This window comes from Ciconia boyciana, chromosome 2 (genome assembly GCF_034638445.1).
Source record: "Ciconia boyciana chromosome 2, ASM3463844v1, whole genome shotgun sequence".
NCBI lineage: Eukaryota > Metazoa > Chordata > Aves > Ciconiiformes > Ciconiidae > Ciconia > Ciconia boyciana.
The window spans coordinates 55,288,495-55,308,912 of record NC_132935.1 but is presented as its reverse complement, the minus strand read 5'-3'; the positions used below and the strand labels follow the sequence as shown (position 1 = coordinate 55,308,912).

The following is a 20,418-nucleotide window of genomic DNA, read 5'->3' as shown; positions in this document are numbered from 1 at the left end:
GTATACAAGTCTTTTTCAGCTGCATGACTAGAGGTATGCCCTCTCTTAGTTGATGGCATGCATTTTCCTTTTGCAGTCTCTCTCCTCCTTGTGCATGTTACCGTGTGCCAGATCTGCTAAATGGCACTCCTGCAGAGCAGGTGAGGGAGCGGGGGGTGTGTGTGTGTGTTTCTTGCTACGATTGTACATTGAATACAGAGTAGCGCAGTTTTGCAGATCTGAGAAATGGTACCTCCACTGCCTACTGTCAAAACCTCTTTCCCTTCTTAAATCCCACAGAGATGCTGCTAATTAAAGGAGATCTTCCCCCCCAATTCATAGCAGAGGCCTGAATACAATTTGTATCTTATCCTTTTTGGGAGCTCTCCAAATACACTGTCTAAAGAGAGAATAAGCCTAATTTATCCACTGTGTTGCAACAGGATTGAAGGTGCAGCCCGAGAGTGTGTCGGTCTGTGCCTCTCCCATAGCCAGCCATCGCTACCCCTCCCAAGGCCAATTCCTCCCCTGGAAAAGAGCAAGTTCAGCTGCTTCTGGTCCCTCGGAGAAGCAAACAAGCAGTGCCTCTGAGCACCGTGGTGCGGCAGACTCTCAGATCTCATAGCTGCTCGTATCGTGTGTAGTTAGCAGAGAGCTCAGTTCTGTGCTCTAAGAGGAGCTACGTATTTACCAAAATGAAATGGTGAAAGTAGGATTATCCCCTCCCAAACGGCTTCTGTGTGTGCTAGCAATTTTTGATGCTTTTTGACATGTGGCGTGTTGTGGTCTGTATTGCAGTGAAAACTCAAAAGTCTTTTTCAGTTTTACGTTACCCTTTTTGGATCGGGAGACAATGTATGGCAGGACCTCTATTCATTTCTGTTCTGGTGATGCTGTTGAGCGAAATAGGGTCCAGATTTTAAGAGCACGTGGTTTGTCACTGGAAATTAAAATCGAAAAGGCTGGTAAAAACCCCACGGGTAAATCAAAGCCAGACCATGACAGCACCCAGCTTGCTGCTTTTAAGTTCATAGGGAGTCTCTCCATCACTAGGGTTTGGTTGCAACTGCAGCAGCTAAACTCATCTGTCTAAACAGAAGAATTCCTGTAGCTGAGCCAAAAACCGACCGGATCCCTCTGGGCTCAGGTGGGGATCCCGGTGCCGGGCAGGGGGGGGAGGCTCCCTGCTGTGTGCCCGGGGAGCAGCCCCCGGCGCCCCCCGCTCGTACAGCGGCAGCAGGCTGGGGGGCTGGCTCCAGAAACCTGCCGGCATCCAGCTTTCGCCGTTCTCCGCAGCGTGGGCTTCCCCCCCCCCCCTTTTTTTTTCTGTGGTTTTTTTTCCCTTCCCCTCTCTCCTTTTTTTTTTTTTTTTTTCTTTCCTTTTTCCCTCCCTCTCTCCGGAGGAGCCTCCGCAGCCCTGATTTGCTGGGAAGCGGCGGAGGCTCGCTCTGGGCAGAGCCGGGCTGCGCTGCCGCTGCTGACGCGTGGCCGCCGCCGCCGGGAGCAGCCCCGCTGCCGCCGCCGCCGCCGGGAGCAGCCCCGCGCCCCGGTACCGCCGCCGCCGGGCGCCCCCGTCGCTCCCCGCCAAGGTACCTTCCCGCTGCGTGCGGTGTCCTCCCCGCAGGGAAGCGGAGGATATGCCCGCCAGGGCGCGGGCAGATTGCATCCCCCCCACCCCTTCTTTTTTTTTTTTAATATATACGTATTTATATATATAAAAACCTCGTTCCTAGGAGCCATTTTTAAGTTAGCAGCTGCGGAGGGGGTCGGAGGGCGCTGTGTGCTTGAGGCCGGGATGCCCGGGGGAGGCAGCGAGCGGTGCCCCCCGCAGAGCGGGGAGGGCGGCGGGGGCTCCGCGGGGGGAGCTCGCCGCGGCCCGGCGGGGGAGACGGGGGACACGGCTGCTCCCGCCGCAGCCGTGCCGGGGGGAAGGGGGGCTGTGTGTGTGTGGGGGGGGGTGCAATTTTAATTTTTTTAGGGCGATACGCATTTTTGTGGGAAACTTCTGTAGGCGGCAGAGGCGCGGCGGGGGTGTCTGGCTTGGCCGGGCACACCCCGAGCCCAGCCGGGGGGCTGCCCCGCTCACCTGGGGGGCACAGCGCCTGGGCGGTGCAGGGGGAGCAGGCCCCCCCTCCGCTCCCTCCTCTCCCTCACCGTGCGGCGGGGGGGCTGGCTGTCTCCTTCCCTCCCCCCCGCCCGCCCCGGCCGTGGCTTCTGCAATGCGGTGGGTGTGGTTATGTACGGAGCACATCGCAGCCCCGGGCCGCTGCAGTGGCAGCGCCGCGCCGCCCGCCCCCGGCCGGCACCGAGGGGCCCCGCCGCCCGCGGGTGTCGGAGCCGCCGGGCCGGGGCTGCTCCGCTCCGCCCCGCGCTGCCGGGGCCGCCCGCGGGAGGAATCGCGCGTGGGGAGGCGCGCACGCCCGCCCGCCCGCCCGCCTGCCTGCCTCGCCTCGCCTCGCCTCGGCGCGGGCTCCCAGGTGCGCTGGAGCGGCGGCGAGCCGGGCGCTGCCCACCCGCGGCCCCGCGGAGCGCGGCGTGGAAGTTGCGGTGCTCGGCCAGGTCTGTGGGGAAAGGGAAGTGGAGAAGCCGAGGGCGTGGCCGGCAGGCGGGCTGTGCGGTCCCGTCCGCCGGCGTCCCGGCTGCGGCCCCTCGCACTTGCGTGACCAGAGAGGGGCTGGGTGCGGGGAGGGGGAAGCAGTTTTTTGTCTTTTTAGGTTTCAGAGTTGAAACTTCGCCGTGTGTACCGAGCAGCTTGAAAACGCGCGCTCCTGTCATCATCGCAAGTAGCAAAGTATTGCCGGTCTGGCCTTGCGGTGTCTTGATTTTTATTTTTTTTTATTTCTTTCGCGGCTCTGCTTGCGGAGGAAGGCGTTCGGTAAAGGTGACCATCGCTCCGAATGCCGTTTGCCAGCGTGTGCTTGTGTTTGAGGCAGGGATGGAAAGTATTTCCTCAACTCAACATGCATGTCGCTTGTAAGTTGAAGGGAAAGTACCTACGATGTTTGAAGTCTTTTCTGTCAAAATGATTGCAAGCCGGAGGCCTGCTTGCCAAAGAAAAGCTCCGGGTTAGGTGTGTCCCACGTGCATCTGTCCTTTTACAGTATGGCAATCTGAATTACAGCTTTTTTCATCTTACTTATAATACTGTCGGCATTTGCCTGAGTCCATAGAAAGCTGAAAGATTCGTATAAAGAAAACAAGTATAACTAAATATCATAGAAAATGAGGAAATAAGCAAAATATGTAAGTTTTTGACCAGTAAATCTTAGTCAGCTGCGATGGAGTGTATGCTTTTCCTCTAAATCTATGGAGAACAGTCCTTTTGTAAAGTATTAAAAGGTCAAGATCATCCTGCTGCATCACCGGTGTGGTTAAATTCATGGGTCTTGCTGCACCTGTGTGTGTACATGCATAACGTAGTATAGGCGAATACTGCTGTGCTGGTCTCCTTGGGTTGGAAAGTTTCAGCTCGAACGTGAGGATGAGACCTGCATGGCAATAAGGGGAGAAGAGAGCCCAAGAGCACCGCATTAGAGTAAGAGCCACTGGAAGTTTATTCCTTACGGCAGCGCTTGAGCAGGAAGGCTCCTTGAGCTGTCGGCATGCTGCAGACCTGCTCACTGCAGCAGAGAACATGAAACACATTGGGAAGCATTAAAAATACATTGGCTTTATTTAATCAGACCGGGCCTCTCCCTGAACTAATTGCACGCAGTTGCATCCCTCCATTAATGATGCAGCTGATGGCCTTTTCTCCCCAAAGGCTGCCCGGTATGACCGAGGAGCTGGTCGGATGCGTGTCAGGAGCTCATCCGATGGGAGCCTGCTTCTGTGGTGGGCAGGTTTAGCCTTTGGGGGGGGGAGGAGGAGGAGGAGGAGTGGGGGGGCCGCAGGGTGTGGCACTGTCCCCAGCCCCCCCCCCCGCGCCTCCGCCTTGGCGGCTCCTCGCAGGGTAGGGCTGTGTCTGTCTGCTGGGGAACTGCAGCAAAGCTGAAGAGGTCTAATTTTAGTTGGGGTTTTATTCTCTCTTCCGAGAAGGAGCAAGTGAAGGTGAAGCTACAACTTATGTAATTTTTGAATTAAACAGGGTGAGGTCTTTTTTTGTGTGTAGTGGAAACCTGCTGAATATTTAGTCTTTGAGAAAAAAAAAAAAATTACTGTTCACAGGTTTTTCAGGGTGAGGTCTTTTTTTGTCTGTAGTGGAAACCTGCTGAATATTTAGTCTTTGGAAAAAAAAAAAATACTGTTCACAGGTTTTTCTTTGAAGGCTGGGAGGGTTTTTATAGATAATATGGGCACTGATGGTAGGTTTGACCCACAGCAGCATGCTTGCACCTGTGTTTGTTAGATTTGTTGTTTGGTGCAATGGTTGTGAATTCCTTGGGGGCTATTCATGGCTGTTTTTTTACTTATGTAAAATGTCACTTCTTTGTATTGCAGGCATGATCTTGAGTTAACAGAAAGTTCTTGAAATTTGTTAAATGTGTTATTCACGGTGGGTGACATTCAGACTTGTTTCATGGAAATCTTATGTACCAGTAAATGACTGCTTGTTGTCTCAGGGAAAACATCAAACCATTTATAAGCGGTTATAAAAGAATACTTGTTTCTCAAGAGCTGAAGCATCAGCTTTATCTCTCGAGCTACAGCATTTTCAACATGAAAGTATTAATAACTATGTGACTTTATCACATCAAAATACATCCTTGGGTGAGAATCTGTGTACGTTCAGTGCGTGTTTGATGTATGTTGGGCTTTGAAAACAAAGGGTTGGTCCATGCAGGGAGGGCTGTTGTGAGTCTGCAGGATTGTGTTTTTTCAGTGTGTATAGCATGGCCCTGGGATATTGTGTTTTAGCATGTTATTCATCACATTTTTAACTGGAAATACGTTATGACTGCAGAATTTGAATTTTCAAAGTGCTTGTTCAGTCATAATTTCTCTCTAATCAAGTGAAAATAAATGCATGTGTATAACTGAAAAATATGATTGCTGTCAACTAAGCTGAAAATTAAGCTGAAAACGTGTTTATTCCAAAGGATCATGATGAACTGTTTTTATCTGGTACAGTAGTTATAAAGTATATAAAAGAGTGTTACCTAGAACTAGACTTAAATAAGCATCGCTAAGCAGTTTGAATCAGTACTGTAAAGGAAGCCTTTAAAAGAGATGACCTACTGAAAAGATGATGGATTAGCTAGGTTTTATAGCATGTTTCTCTTAATTTTTAATCTCTAGTATTAGCCATTTTTAATGGCTGGGGAATGGTCCAAGTGTAAATGTGTATAAGGACATATAGCACTTCCTCTTGCATTAGCTGCCTAGACACACCCAAAGAGAAATGCTTGTTTTCTTTGGAAAGATCTCAAGTTTCTTAAAACGAACAGCACAGGTAGTGGAGAAGAAAAGTGTAAGCATTTATCTTGGCTTCAGTAGGAGAAATCCTGTGGGCCCTTTGCGCCTGCGCCTGCCAGTCTCAATCGTTGTCACCATAAGCATCGGTGCAGAGGAAACTCGGGAGGATTGCCGAGGACTAAATATCTGTGGAAAAGCAGAAATGGGTCAGTATTTGGGACAACTGACTTAATCTGAGACAATGTGCTGTATAGACAGCAAACTCCATATCTCCTACACCCTTCCTGAGTAATTGATAGAATGCAATTTGAGTAATTGTCAGCTTTTTGTCCCTGGAGGAAAATGAAATCTTTACTTTTTACTTGGTCTTTGACTGTATCAGCAGAGTTGGTTGTTCTTGAATAAAGTGGATAAAAGCAAAAAGGAAATTATAATAATCTTCTAAATCACTTAGGAATCTATTTGCACCCTATGGGACACAGTTTATGAAAGGGTAATACATAAATAAAAGTTTAAAAAGTACAGAGAAGTAAAAAAAGGGGGGAAAAAACCCCCTCTTTTTACATAGACCCTTTCAATTTTTACCCTTTCCTTTATAGGTCTTGGAAATACTTTGTGTGCCACAGACAGAGAATCCCTTTCAGTGGCTTCATTACCTATCAAAACTGATCTGTTGGCAAGCTGAGAAACAAAAGAAGTACTGAAATCTGCATGAGGATCACCCACCAGATGTTTGATCCCACTGAGAAAAGTCTTTATGGTTTAGAGGGTTAAAGAAGAATGTGGAAACCGGGGATTCAGCGCGCGTGTGGGGGGTAAAGGGCTAGAATAAATGGAAAGCATATGTGAATATAAAGAAATATTTTGGGCGGGAAAGAGAAAAAAGCAGGATACAATTTTGGATACATGCTCATGTGCATGTATTTGTATGAAATTTGTGTTTACTGACAAATGTGATGGAAGGGAAAAGTCATAGCACTGCTCTAATGAGTTATAGGTGAGAGAAGAAAGCTCCTGCGTGGAATGGAGAATGGTTGATGTTTCTGTTTTCAGTCTATGTTAAAAACTGAACTACCAAAGCATAGCGTGCGTCTATCGCTTGGCTTTTACTGCAGCCTTTTTCCTAAAGCAGGGGCTGGGTTTTGATCCCAGATGAGCTGCAGGTAGCAAGTGGGGGAATATATTTGAGGTGGGAACAGCTGACCATGGCAGGCTCTTGGGTGGAGCCCTGTTGATGGGCGATGGGATGCTCATGGGAGCAGAGCAAGCCTCAGGCTTACGCCTGTGGTTTTGCTGTTCTCTTTAGTTGTGTCCTGCTCCCCCAGCCAGGCTCTTGCCTGTCATTCCCACCGCACGTCCCCTTCCCCCAGCTACGGTCACTGGCTGGGTACCCCTTCCCTTGGGCTCCCTGGCAGGGTCCCTGCTGGAGCGGAGCCTCTGGCACTGTCCATCCTTCCCATCAGCCAGGCAGGTGGCCGAGCACCTGCCCTTCTTCCCCTCCTCCCAATTTCGGATTATCCCTCCGTGTTCCTCATCCTCAGAGCTTCACGCCTTGCAGCGGCTCAGCCTCAGCGCTCTCCACCTCCCTGGAGGAGCGGAGGAGGTGAGTAAATCCTGGGCGGCAGCCACATGCCGGGGTGTTCCAGCAGCCTTTCCTGGGTGGCAGGAGGTGACACCGCTCCCGGCAGCCAGGGAGCATGACATTGCTGGTGGCGGTGGAGCAGGAGGAATCCCTGGTGGTAGAGGTTACCTTGTTTACTCCTTATGAATGTGAGGGCAATTATGTGTAACACCTCCTGGTTTCCTAGGACATACTGGCTGCAAATAAAATCTTGTTTAATAAGCCAGCAAATGCAAACAGGCTGTGAAGAGGGAAAAAAAAAGCTCTTCCAGACCTAGGAAACATATGTTTATGCTAACTGAGAGACCTGTTCTTGCACCCTGACTCGCATTGGGGAGTATCTTTATCTGCCAGTCTTCCCACAGAAATCGGTAAGCCTGTCTGTGAAGCAAGGCTCAATTCGGTTTAGATAGAGGTATCAAAATCTGACCCTACCAAATTGCAGCTTAGGTCAGGAAGCTGTAATCTGTCTAAGGACCCTGGAGATGATTACTTCACCAGGTCTGCTGAATTCATCGCTGTTTTCTTTCAATTAAATTACTGCTGTTGCAGAGCAAGGGTTGGGGCAGGCAGTGCTGAGCCCTCTGCTCTCCAGCACAATGTGATTGCTGCGGGTGCCCCACAGCTGCGCTGGAGTCAGGATACGGACATATACATCTATACAGAGAGAAATATTGCCGCTTGCCTATGGGAGCTATTTGCAGCAAGAAACCTAGTACCTCTGGTTTGTTCCTAGTAGCAGTTCTTAACCTTACGTATCAGTAAATATGACGTTTGATAGAGGTAAAGGTGGTGGGCAAGGTATAAAGCGTGCTCTCTGGAAAGCAGGGTAGTTTTGGTTTAGCCAGATGGTCTTGGTAGTCCAGGCACTGGTTGCACAGAGCCCTTTACATGGGGCATCTGGCACTGGCGTTGGCCGGGGTTGGGGAGGGTGATGGGCAGCTGCCCTGTCGGAGGTCAGCACGTTGCCTTCTCTCAAAGCCGGAGTAAAACACAGGTCTCGCTCCCACTAGAGGGGCTGGTGCAAGGCATGGTTGCCTCTTGTTGTAAGCAGGTTTCTTAATTGATCACTTTATTATGGTGGTATGTTGCTGGTTTAACCGTGCGGGTCGCTGGGCAAATGCCGGTATAAAATCTTGAGAACAATCCTGGAAGGAGAGGCCCAGCTGCGGGGTTGAAAGGTCAAGTGAGATGGTGGGTTTTTTGCCTCGGAATTTGTCTTTACCATTTCTTTTGTCTCTCTCTTTTGGATCATTCCAGAAGACTGAAAGTTTTGGTTAATTATATGTGCTTAAAGGAAAACACTGTAATGTAGTTTCCACGTACTGGAGCATTATTCTTGTACAGCTGAAGCTGGCAGCCTTTCATTCCCTTACCACCTCCTTTTTCTCCTAAAAATAGCAGCACACTACAGTGGGATTACAGGAGAGGCAGAAGAACGTTTCCTGAGCAACAATTTTTGCTGGATGGTGGTTGTGGTAGCATCAAGACCAGATTTTGGGGGAGTTGGAGGGAGCTATAGATAAGAACAGAACAAAAGGGGACAGAGGCAAAACTGAGGTGGACAGGACGAGGCTGGTAGGTGGGACGGACGGCGAGGTTCACTGGGCTGTGTAACAGCCTGCCTGGGGAATCAGGAGAAACCTCAGCACTTGAATCATTTAGGAGTTGCCGAGACAGAGCACTCAGCAGCACTGTATAGGTGGCAAACTCGCGGTGCGGATAGGAGGCGCAGGCAAGATGACCTGATTTCCATCTCTGATTTCTATGATTTATTAAAGAGTTTTGCAGACTTTCTCTTAGGAGGCTTAGAGCTGGAATTTGAGGCATGGCAATTAGGAGGGTCCTTTCATACTGTGCCGGCACACTGTCAGGGTTTGATCACTTACTTGCAGGGGTAGCGAGCTAAGTGTGGGTAATTCTCCACTCCAGCAAACGGAGGTAGTGGACAGGCTCTGGTCCGGTTTAGATCTGGTGTTGACACGGGTTTACATTATGTGTTCAGTGCTGCCCTCAATGCCGCTAATGCTGTATGTAGATTATGCATGTACATACAATGACAATAACTAATATATTAATGTGCTGTAGTAGATATCTTGGAAAAAGTAAAAAAGATAACCACCACACCCAACTACTTCTCATGCTGCCCTATTTAATGGCATCCTCAAAAACTAGAAAATAGTTGATTTGTCATGGTTTATTCCAATCTTGGGAATCCCTTTCCGCCTGTAATGGGCTGGCAAAGAAGAGCCAGCAGACAATGCTTCCGCCCCCACCGGCTGTCCAAGTTGGGGAGAAAAGACAGCGCCCACCTCCTTCATCAGTATATTTAAATATATTCAACTAGGCTTTCCGTCTGCGTAAACCTTGTACCTACTTGCATTTGCACATAACTAAATATGCCAGACAATTAATTATTGTGATGGTGAAATACTGATATCGCTAAAGTTACTTGAAAAGCCTGCCTTTCTCCTGAAAGTGTTGGTGTTCAGGTTACTATTTCTAATCTGTACCCACTGACCACGGTTCTTGCAAAGCCAAATGAAGCCATCCACAATTTCACGTTTAAAGTTTGAAAGTGTTTTGTCCTCCTTTGCTAATGGTATGACACGGATTTCTTGACTTATTCTTCATTGTGTGAACCCAAAACTATTTTTCTTACACTCACATCATATATAAACCATGAATATTGTACTTTGCAGCTTCTCTACTAACATGGTAATGCAGAGCAGTAAAGCCAGTCCTTTTCTCAGCCCGAGGGGACAGTGATGAATTAAGGATGGAGAGCTGACGAATAAAAAGAAGTTCCTTCTTTTTAAATTTTTACCGACTTCCCACTGCTGTGCTATAGGAACAGACATAAAATGTCTCTTGCCAGTATAGGGCAAGTGGCGTGGGTTTGGGGTTACCCACAGTGTCAAGGCAGTTGTAGTTGCTGTGTTACACTGGCCAGAAGGATACCAGCAGCTTCTGTGACAGGAGTGTCTGTGTTAAACTAAACTCTCTGCCTGGTTTTGGACTTCGTCCCTCTTCAGCTCCAACTTTGTTTTTGCCTACCTGCTGTGCAGACATGATCATTGTGTTTTCCCCATCCCTTGTTGTTCTGAATTACCTCACCTCACCACAGTAGCAGTTTCGTTATTGCACTTTGTTTTGCTGTTTGCCTGTGTCCTGCATATTCCATCATCTGAAGCACTCCTTTCTAACTCATGCTGGTGTTTCTTCTGTCTAAAAGCAAGGTAGCTGGTATGAAAAAAGATGCCCCCTGACCTTCTGATCCTGTGATGTTGCTTTGAAGAATGCAGACAGTGTAGTTACGCTTCCTTCTTCTAACCCGTTTGTGGAAATAGATGCAAGTGTTTAATATCTCCATAGATGTGTAAGAAATCTTGCTGTACTTTTTTTTTTTTTTTTTTTAGTAAAAAAGTGCTGGCATGCAGTAGATGATGCAGCAACAAGCCATCATGTTATAAAGATACAAATAGCACTAAGAGGATATCTGTCATTCTCTAGCTTCCAAGCAGTTATAAAGGGATAAAACAGATATATTTACTACATTACATAGTTTACTAAAAACGCTTTGCTACCTTAAGGCACGCCAGGGCTATCGTTGTTCCTAACCTGCTGAACTGTGAGTCTGCTTCCTTGATAGTGCCCTCTGCGCCTGGGATGTTGTTGTAAGAAGAAAAATCGCTGCAGGATGGGACTTGGCAAACAAATCAAGGTCTCGGCCAAGGAAATGCATTGTCTGTTCATTTTCTAAACAGAAGTAGTTCAGCTGAAGGAGGGTGTTTTGTATCTGGTTTCCACTGGCTGTATTTTGATTTTGTAAAGTAGATGTAATAAGCAATTATTTCTGCTTATATGCCGTTGTTTAAAAAATACTAGTGGTTAAATATTTCTTAATTAAATGTTGGCTGCTGAGCCTGAAAGAAACTGTCCAGAAATTCAGAAGGGATAGCACAAACATTAACAAGAGTCTGAATAAGTGTTTACATGATGAATGGGATTATTTCCTACTTAAAAACATACTAGTTTGAGAATTGGGCTGAGCAGAAGTCACTCTTTGACTAGTGGCACATTTAAGCCCAACGTTTTGAGATTCTCAAGCAAGGAATCCTGCTTTCTGGTTGCATTTGGCCTTCGTTTTAAGACCTTGTATACCCTACTCTAGTTTAACCTAGTATTCTGAAATTGTGGTGTATGGAAACCTCATTTTAAGTTACTCTGTGGAAATTTTTAGAACTTTGTTTCTTTCTGAACTCTGGTTGGACACATAATAAGGAATCGGTAATATCAGAGAGATACAAAATTAGTACCCAAGAGTAATATTTAACATCACTTGAGATGACAGCTCTGCAAAATGCATGGTATCTTCCAGAATTGGGGTGGCAAGGCATCATGACAAGTGTACTCTGTTAGAAAAAGGCAACTCCTTGAAAACTTAGTGGGAGCTGGGAGTATTTATTCCCTTCCATAGGGAAATGAAGCAGTGACTGGTAATAGGTAAGGCTTTCATTCAGGCGTGAGTGAAAAGCTCCTCAAGCTCCTTGGTCCTCCCTGCCAGAGCTGCCAGTACAGAACGAACCGCTCTTCCCGAGGCGCAGATAAAGCCCTCAACTTTGTTTCGCTGTCGCCTTCCTTGCGAACTGCAGCGTTTCTTATCGGTGGGGCTGCCCGAGGTCCTTTCCTGCTTCGGGAAACCGAAGCTAGGAGGTAGCAGTGGGGGCAAGGACAGGGGTCCGGGGCTGTCCTGGCTGCAGCGCCTGCAGGGAGAAGTGCTTCATGCCAGGGTGCTGCAAGACGCTGCTTCCCCATCTCAGGGGTGTTCTGTCATAGCTCCTGGGGCTGGTAACTGACTGACTGCTCCGCTTGATCCTTTGTTGTACGCCGTGAAGATTAATAATTCAATTTGTCAGGTGAAAACTTAAATTGCATCAGTCACACCTCTTGTAGAGTTACCCTGTGATTAAAAATGACAAACAGTTTTCAATGAAACACTGTTTTCACGTTCTCCTAACCTCTCGAAGCATACATATTTGAAGCTTAAGCGTGTCGTGCACTCTTAAAAATTCACCTTTTAAAATGATATGTTTAATGTAAGGAGGGAGGAAAGTTTCACCTATAGTTTAGATAAAACTGAAAGTGTATTAATTGCCACTTAAAATGTTGACCTTTCTTGCCTTGCTGCTCAGAACAAGCCATAGCTGTCCAAGCTTTGAATTTTTGCACCTGTCTGGTATGATTTCTTTGCTGAGCAGCGATGCTTTTAGACTTGACAAAACCTGAATGGTTTGTCTTCTGGTAGCCTACCAAAATAGTCTTACAGTAGCTGATAAATCCTGCCCAGTTATTGAAATATTTTGCAACATGAAAACCTTAAGGTTAGATTGTTAGCCTCAAATAGCGGGATAAAATTGAAAATGAATGCATTCCTTTCCTAAGGGTGTCCCCACTTTGTTTAAATAGCAGATAACTTTCAGCAAGGCTGCAGCCTTCATCCCCGGTGAAACCAGCCTGCAGTTTCAGAAACGTGAAGGCTGGATCTAAGCACTCAATTTATCTCTGCCACGTGAGGCAACTGGCAAAGCCAAAGCACACTCCGACTCCTAAACACGTTAAGAGGAGACACGGGGGTGGCTGGCCCTGAATATCCCTGTGTCTTCATCAGCAAGCGACGTGATTGCTGCGGGCCGGTGGGCCGTCGGGATTGCTGGTGGACGCTCGCCAGTCATGTTGTGAATGGAGCCCGCTTGCTGTTTGTAATGATAGCGCTTCGGCAGTCGAGCAAATGTTGCCCTACTCTGTAACAGATAATATTTGGAGATGTTGGCTCCTTTTTTGCGGCACACGGAGTTGCGGAGCTCTGGGATTGAGGATGCCGTGCGTGGTTATCCAGCCTTCAGGTTTGGGGTGGGCGAGCTTTGTGGTCTCAGAGGCTCAGCAGGTGTCCCAGACATTTGGGGATCACAAAAGTAACATGAGTTTGTGGCTATCTGGTGAGGTTTTCTTGTCCTGGATCTGCAGGGCTTGTGGATCGTTGTTCTCCTGAAGCCCATGGCGTGTGTGCACCGGGTGTTACCCTGTCCCGACCTGCTCTGTTCGCTGTGCCCCAGTGTCGTGTTATGTCGTGTTACCCAAAAATACAGTGTTTGCTTCAGACATCTTCTCCCTTCCCTTTTCAGCTGTGAAGCCAGTAATTTTCTAATACAATATCAAGTCCTCTTGAACACTGTAACAACAGCATCAGACAAAAATGTTGCCAGCCATCTCTACCCTTCATGTAATGATTTACGTGAATGTGAAAAACAGATTTTCAGGATTGAAGTGCTAACCCCAATTTACTGTTGCGATCTCAAGTAAGATGTTTGTTTTTTCATCACATTTATTCATAACGTCTTTCCAAATCCTAATTCTTTCATTGCAGAGCTGCTGTTTAAACTTTGGGCTTTGTAAGTGATGGTGGTTATACAGTTCTTTCCAGTGTATTTTCTGTGCAAAATGTGGAAGCACTTGCAGTTTTTATCCATCGGTATTCAAGCCTTTGCACTCCACCTATTGGCACTATAAAAATGCATTAGTTTAATTATTAAGATAATACTAGCTGGCCATTTAATTTCTCTAGTAAAAGATGGGACCATTTGTAAGTGAATGGAAGGTTTTTAGCCTAAAACATGTAAGTATAAGAGGCTTTGGTCCTAGCCCATGGTCTTGGAAATTGGAAAAAGAGCTTTTTAGGGACTACTTAGAAACAAATGATGGATATTGGTGCCATCTCTGAGTGCAGCAGCTGGAAAGTTTAATTATAGGCTGGAAAGTCAGTTAGGGATTAAGGAAAGTGTTAGCAGAAGGGGTGAATGTTAATGACAGCTGTTTGCTGTAGGCTTCGGGGAGGCAAAGTACACATAGAACATAAATAAAGTGTAGGGCCAAACATATGCTGGCTTTGAACATTCAAAAACTCCAGGTCACTTGTTCCTTGACACATGAACCTGGTTCGTATGAAAACATTTTAACGGCTCGTGCACACAGAGAGGTGCGTGTAGAGGGGGGAAAAATTCCTGCCTTTGTTTCAGAGCCCTCAGCACGGGTGAGCTTGTGTTCGCTGCTGGAAAATGGCACCTGGTCCAGGGATAAATATAAACCCTGAGAGAAGCATGCGTCCGTGTTAGGCAAGGGGCGTTGGCCTGGGAGAAGGAGGTTCGTAAAATGAAATGTTTGAGGCTGAGGACCTGACATCAACGTGCTTTGCGCTGGCTTTACTCTGGGCCCAAACAGCACGCTGCCTCCGCCTGCCGAGACCTGCAAATTAAAATGAGTTAGAAAACCCATGCCACCGAGCGTAGGGTTTGTAAGCACACTGTAGCTCATGTTGCAAACCTGCACCGGTAGTTTGAAGGAAAATTCCAGATCCTTTTGGCTTTAAAAGTGTTGGAAGGTTGGGAAATAGTTCTGCATCTGCTTAAGGTATCTGTAAGTCCTGTTGTATATATCGGGCACTGGGGCTGAGATTAGCAATGGTGCAGATTGCTAGAGCAGTTATAGCCAATACAATGCTAAGGCTGAATTAGTCTTCCTTTTCTGTCACTTTTCTCAGAACTGAGTTTAGGGTTTTTTTTTCATTCAAGTACATTCAGTCTGGTCTGAAAATAGCACCTTTTTTTTTTTCCTTGTATTGCACAGGTTTTTAACTATATAAATTTTTTTTGAATGAGGAGGAGTTGTGAGGGATGTGTGCCAGCCTTAAGCTTGCTAGGTGCATACATGACTTAATGAATCTGCTTTTTAACACACCACAGTAACCAGAGGTCATTCTTTGAGAGCAGAAAGAATGATAGCAAGAGCCATCTTTTGGGGGGGGGCGGGGAAAGAAAAAAAAGGCCAAAACAACAACAACAAAAAACTGTAAACACCCAAAACTAACCAAAAATCAACCCTCAAAACAAAAAAAATTCCAGCATTTTTGTTTTGAAGTGTTTACAACAGACATGCAATAGTGACTTGGTGGAGTTTCTATTCTTATGTCGAAGGGTAGCCTACCAAAGGAGAAGTTTGGATTTATCCCTGTTGGATGTGAGTTTTAAGATTGCATTTTATTCAGCTGCAGTAATAGATGTGCTGTACCTTACAGACTGCTGTGGCAGCGTGGTATGCTGGCCTGAGCATTAAAGGAATAAACTAAGGGAATCATCTTCTCCATCAAATCAAACTAATTTGAACGTGTGGCATTACTTGTAATATGTTTCACAGATTTATAGCTGTACATGATCTTCCTTGACAATTAAAAGCTTGTAGAACACAAAAATGTGTCTAGTTTAATAAGCTACAAAACTGTCCCGTATGAGACTTCTGGGTGTTACAACACCAAGGTTGTTGCAAAAAGGTAGTAATTCAGCCTTTCTGCACATAATTCAATATGACCGGCCATAACGAATGTATGGCTGCAGTATATAGGGTAGTACAGCCGGCTCCTTGAAAAATAACTGTGATCTTCATACCAAAAATTGCTAGCTTTTGGGTACTTGTGGATTTTGGTTACAACTGGAGCTCGTTGGCAGTGAAGTGGCTGGTTATCCCGCTGATGGTATTTCTGCCCTCGCTCGCATGAGCGTGGGTGGAGGGGGCTGGGGCAGCACCCAGCGCTGGGTGAGTGCCGTGGCACGCAGGGGCTGCTGGCTCCCTTTCTAGCCCAACTCCTTCCCGCTTGCTGGGGAAGGACAAAGGTACTTACACCTCTCTCTCTTGGAGGCTTACGGTCCTTGGGAAGCTCTCTGGCAATGGAAAGAAAGCTCTTCGTGTGGTATTTAAAATGCTGGACAAGAATTCACAGCAGGCATTTCCTCTCCTCTGAAGTGTGAGCGGAGGGAGAGAAAAAAGAAAAAACCCTAATAAAATACGGCTCACTTTAGGGATGGTGAAACTGCATACTTGAACCTGTTTTACTTAAGGTTGTGTCAGCGTAGGTCAAGCAACATGCTGAACTGTGGATGAAATAATAAGAAATAAAAAGAACCTTCATCTTCCTGAAGGCAGCACGCTTTTACAAGATTGTAAAGGATTACAAATGGCGTGAAACAGGGAAGAGCCTCAAGTATGTGTGTTTTGGGAGCTGTGCCCTTCATTGTATGCTTGCATGTGAGTGTGTATGTGTGAGCAAGAGAAGAAATCCTTAACTTGGTCAGTCTGCAGGCTGCTGGGGTTTTTTGGGTGGTTTTGGTTTAGGTTTTTTCCCCAGTTGATTCTTTTCCTCCCCAGCTTGGAAAACCCATTAATTACAGCTGTAATCCTGAGGCTTAGATGCAGTTCTGGGTACAAAGGACCCTGCCATGTTTCTGGTCTTATTTAGTACTAATGGATTAGACAAAAAAAAAAAGTCTCAGAACCCCACCCTGAAATATTGCAAGCTGCTTTTCTTCTTAAGAACTCCTAAACATCCAAGTCCACACTTGCATCTACTTAAGCCAGCTTGAACTAGCTTCTCTGCAAGTTTTCAGTCCTCTGAATGCCAGCCATTGTCTAGCAAGTGATTTGAATGAAATGGTATCCTGTATTGGCCTGTCAGCCCATTCCTTGCCATCGTGTCCCCATGGCATGTTTAGCGTCAATACCAGTAATAAGAAGAGTAGATGTTCTCCTTCGTGGTGTAACGTAGGTTGGGGGTTTTTTCCCTCTTAAGAAACCAATATCAAAACTGTTCTTAAAATACAGGTTAAAGGAATCAGCCTCAGTCAGTCTTCTGATTTTTCCATTTTTCATTGGCGAGGCATAGCATGTAGTTCACTTCATGGGTGTATTAAGATGCCCAGATTAACCTGAAATTGCAGTCTTTCCTCACCATTTAACTTTTGGTTCAGTAAGGGTTGTGGCAAACATTTGCTAGAAAACCAAAAGGGACCTGACACTTCTGTTTCAAATAACTTTTCCCCAAAAGCACTGTTTGTGTTGAAACAGTTTGGGTTCTGGCTTGCAGCCATGGGTTCACCTAAGCATATTACAAGAAGTGACAGGTAGACAGAAGTGATACATATTTTAATGTGCTTGACTCGGCTGGAGACCATAAAATGGGGTAGACTAGACTTTCCTTTCCTAGCAGATGTGAGCTTGCTCCCAATTTATTAATCAGTTACGACACTGCCAGCACTGCCACTCGGGTCACCTTAATGTCCCTGAGGCTCTTGAAAGCGGATGAGAATGTAGAGTTCCTGCGTTTTTTGGAAGATGTTGTCGGCTCCTGTGAAACCGCTACAGAAAATGTGCTGAGGGGTCTGCCCAGCCAAATTGCTAATGCCCCTAACACCTGCCAAGGGCTAAGGTGACTGTTTCTGGAGTGGGTATTTCAGCAGTGAATGGAAGCTATAAGTGAAATTGGAAATGTTTCCAATTGGTAATCCCTAATATTTTAATAAATATGCCTATTGTATCATGGCGTGAGTGTACTTTGGATACAGGGAGCCAGAGTTGTTCTAATATAAATCATGTGCATTCTCTCACTGAAACTACATCTCGTACATTAATAAATACTTGTTTGAGCGATACTCAGCACAAGAGAAGGAACTTTTAAAATATAAAATGAAAAAAAAACCCAAATAATATCTACCTAGTAGATGGGGTTTTTCCTTACTTGTTATTGAATATAACGTAGTTAAGATAGTTTTCTTCCACTGGGGAGATCTTTAGGCAGGAGTTTGGAGAAAACAGTGTGGGATTATGAATGGATTGAAGGTTAAAATTAAGTTGAATAAGTGTCATAATATGGTGAAAATATTGAACTCTTTACTACCAGGAGGTATAAAGAGGAGTATTGTTTTCAGACATAAAGCCCTTCTTGCAACCTTACTGGTTCAGCACCAGTAAGCACAGTTGATCTTCAGCTGAAAGTAGGGTTTGGATGCTATTGCTTGGGAAAGAGGTGGACTGATGGGAAAGAGAACAGAGGAGAGAGAAAAGAGCCTGAAAGGGGACTAAAAATAGGACTTGCCAGAAGAGGCAGAGGCGAGAGTGGTCTGAGGGGCGAACGGCAGCTGTCTGCAAGCTGCAGAGCCATGTTACGCATCCACTGTCATCAGGGTGAGGAGGAGCGTGCCTACATTTCAAGTAGGAAGAATTAGGTCAGACATTTGGGAAAATTTTCCTAAACAGTAAGGCTAGTGAATCGATGGAATAAATGTCCTGTGGGGAACATGGAAACTTCAGCATTGTGGGATTTTAGTAACAGGAGACATAAATATATACCAGGTAGAGTTTAGACAAGGGAGGCTGAGAAGGGGACCATGAAGCACTGATGTCAGTATGCAAGACACTTTGAAATGATGAGCCCCCTAATTTCAGATCCAGCACATATCTCACGTGCTTGTTTTGGTGGTGGTGCTTTTGGCACGCATGCATGGCTGTATCTCTCAAAAAATTTTGGTGGCTGCTGCTGTAGGGATAATTAATGCTGTTCTGGAGCTGGGGGAAGGATGAGTTGGTTTCTTGCTTCTCTGCAAACCTTTGAAAAAATGATTTCTTAAGGGTAAGGTTTCTGTGGCCCCAGCTGTGGTGAAACACATGCATATAGTGAAGGCGACAGAGTAGAGTGGGTTGGACCCCAGCTGCAGGGTACCACTTCCCCAGGGCATTCATGACATCCAGGGAGGGGGTGGATTACTTCATTCATTTTTTAGTTCAGATGTAAAGGCCATGTGAATATTGGCATGGAGATTTCTGTCCCCACAGAAAACAGACTGCAGAGTGAACAGAAGAGGGGAAGGAGAGGTGAAATGCAACTCTGTTGTTTATCTAGCATCAGCCGTAGCTACTAGAAGAAATTTTTAGTTGTTGAACCACAATTTATGATGAAGTAAGGAGTAATACTCTATATTTTCTGCATATTTATTAGCTTGTGAGAAGGTTTAATTGTGCACTAAGATATATCAAAATTGTTTGATAAGTTAAACTTTGAAATTGTAAATGCCTTCTTGGGCAAATCTTTCCAGTAAGGAGCAAGGCAGTTACCTTTTTTTTTTTTTCCCCCCATGCTACCACGTAATGTAGAATACAAATAAGTTGAATTCTACATGCTGTGATCTGAAGGGTACTGAAAGAAAATGGATTGGCATAAAATAATCAGTAGACACAACGCACAGCAGTCCTTTGTCAGATGCCTGGAGAGTCTTGCATTGGGCCCTGCACAACGTCAGGAGGAAGGATGGAAAAAGCCACCGTTTATGGACCTGTTTCACTGATATGGGCGCTTGCCTTGTTAGCACATGAGACAAGTCTGAAACCAGAACCTGTTGGGTGTGCTTAGTATCAAAGGCTTTCACTTTATTTCTGAATTGTAGGATTCTCCCTTAAATTAAGGTGGATCATTTGGATTATTTAATAGCTACCAAATTAGTGGTTTGTAGCCTTGAAAACACACCGTCAAACATTTAGCAGAGCTATGTATAAAGAAAAGTACGTGGGGAAGGAAGTAATTCAGGTTGTAAAGTCATTCATCCCTGAGTTAGGAAATAGCAGCATCTAGCTTAATTACCTTCACTTCTGCTTTCAAATTATGAACTTGATACAGAATAGATTTTTGGGGTTTTTTGTGTTTTTTTTTTTAAATGCTCAATTCCTGTTGAGTAACCTACAGTGATTTACGTGACGGACTTTCTTTTTTGAATCCCCAGTGATTTAAAAGCTGCAAAGAGCTTTTCTTCCTGTTTCTGTAGCAAGAGTTTGTCCATTCCCTCTTACTCTCATTTTTGTGATTAAGCTGCATCACTGCCACTTTCTACTTTCGTATTCTTCCCCTTCTTCCTTCCTCCCCCATTTTTTTCTGACCACTGTATTGCAGGGGCACTTCAAGCCACCTGGCTGTCCCCATTGCCTCAACTCCTGTCCTCTCTGAGCTGCTGTCACTTCTATGTGTCTTAAGTCCAAGATAGTCGTACATGTCGAGGAGGAGTTGCCAGACTGGGTGACATCCATCTTCAGAGACAGCCTTATCCAGTATAATACTGGGTCAGGAGTACATAGTGTAATTAATATATAGCTGTATGTATAGCATTTCAGGGTTTAATAGGTAAAAAGGGTTTGACCCTCTTTAAAGATAGCTATTTTCTTTGTCAGGCTGTATTGGATGCTGGTCTTCAAATCCTCATAGTTTAGTGTAGCTGCACAGATGGTGCAAGGTTTGGGGTTTATGGGGATGTTACGTGAAGATACGGAAAGCTTGCTCTTAATTCCTTGTAGAGCTCATCATGCAAAGGACCCTCAGGACTTAACTAGTATGCATTTGGACAACATGTGCACGAGCTTCCTGTGCTTTGAAAACACGTAATTAAATGGCCCTAAAACACGTTACCAAAGTGTAACTGAAGCTGAGAGAGAATCCTGCTTACTTGGTGATTTTAAGTGAGATCACTCTACTCTGCAGATGCCTGGATCCACCGTAAATATTCTTGTCGTCCATGCGTTTCCACTCTGACCGATTC

General features: G+C 45.8%; 1 protein-coding gene across 10 annotated transcripts in view; it reads left to right on the top strand.

The window, feature by feature from the left end:
- Positions 1-1,419: 1,419 nt before the first annotated feature.
- Positions 1,420-20,418, top strand: part of EPB41L3 (erythrocyte membrane protein band 4.1 like 3) — a 98,210-nt gene continuing 79,211 nt past the window's right edge. For 8 of the 10 annotated variants that reach the window (XM_072852704.1, XM_072852701.1, XM_072852694.1 and 5 more), the window contains exon 1: positions 1,420-1,568. The gene's annotated coding sequence lies outside the window, so the exon portion shown is untranslated. Of the gene's footprint in view, positions 1,569-2,244; positions 2,539-20,418 lie in introns of those variants that run through there. The other 2 variants (XM_072852696.1, XM_072852695.1) reach the window with 2 other exon arrangements.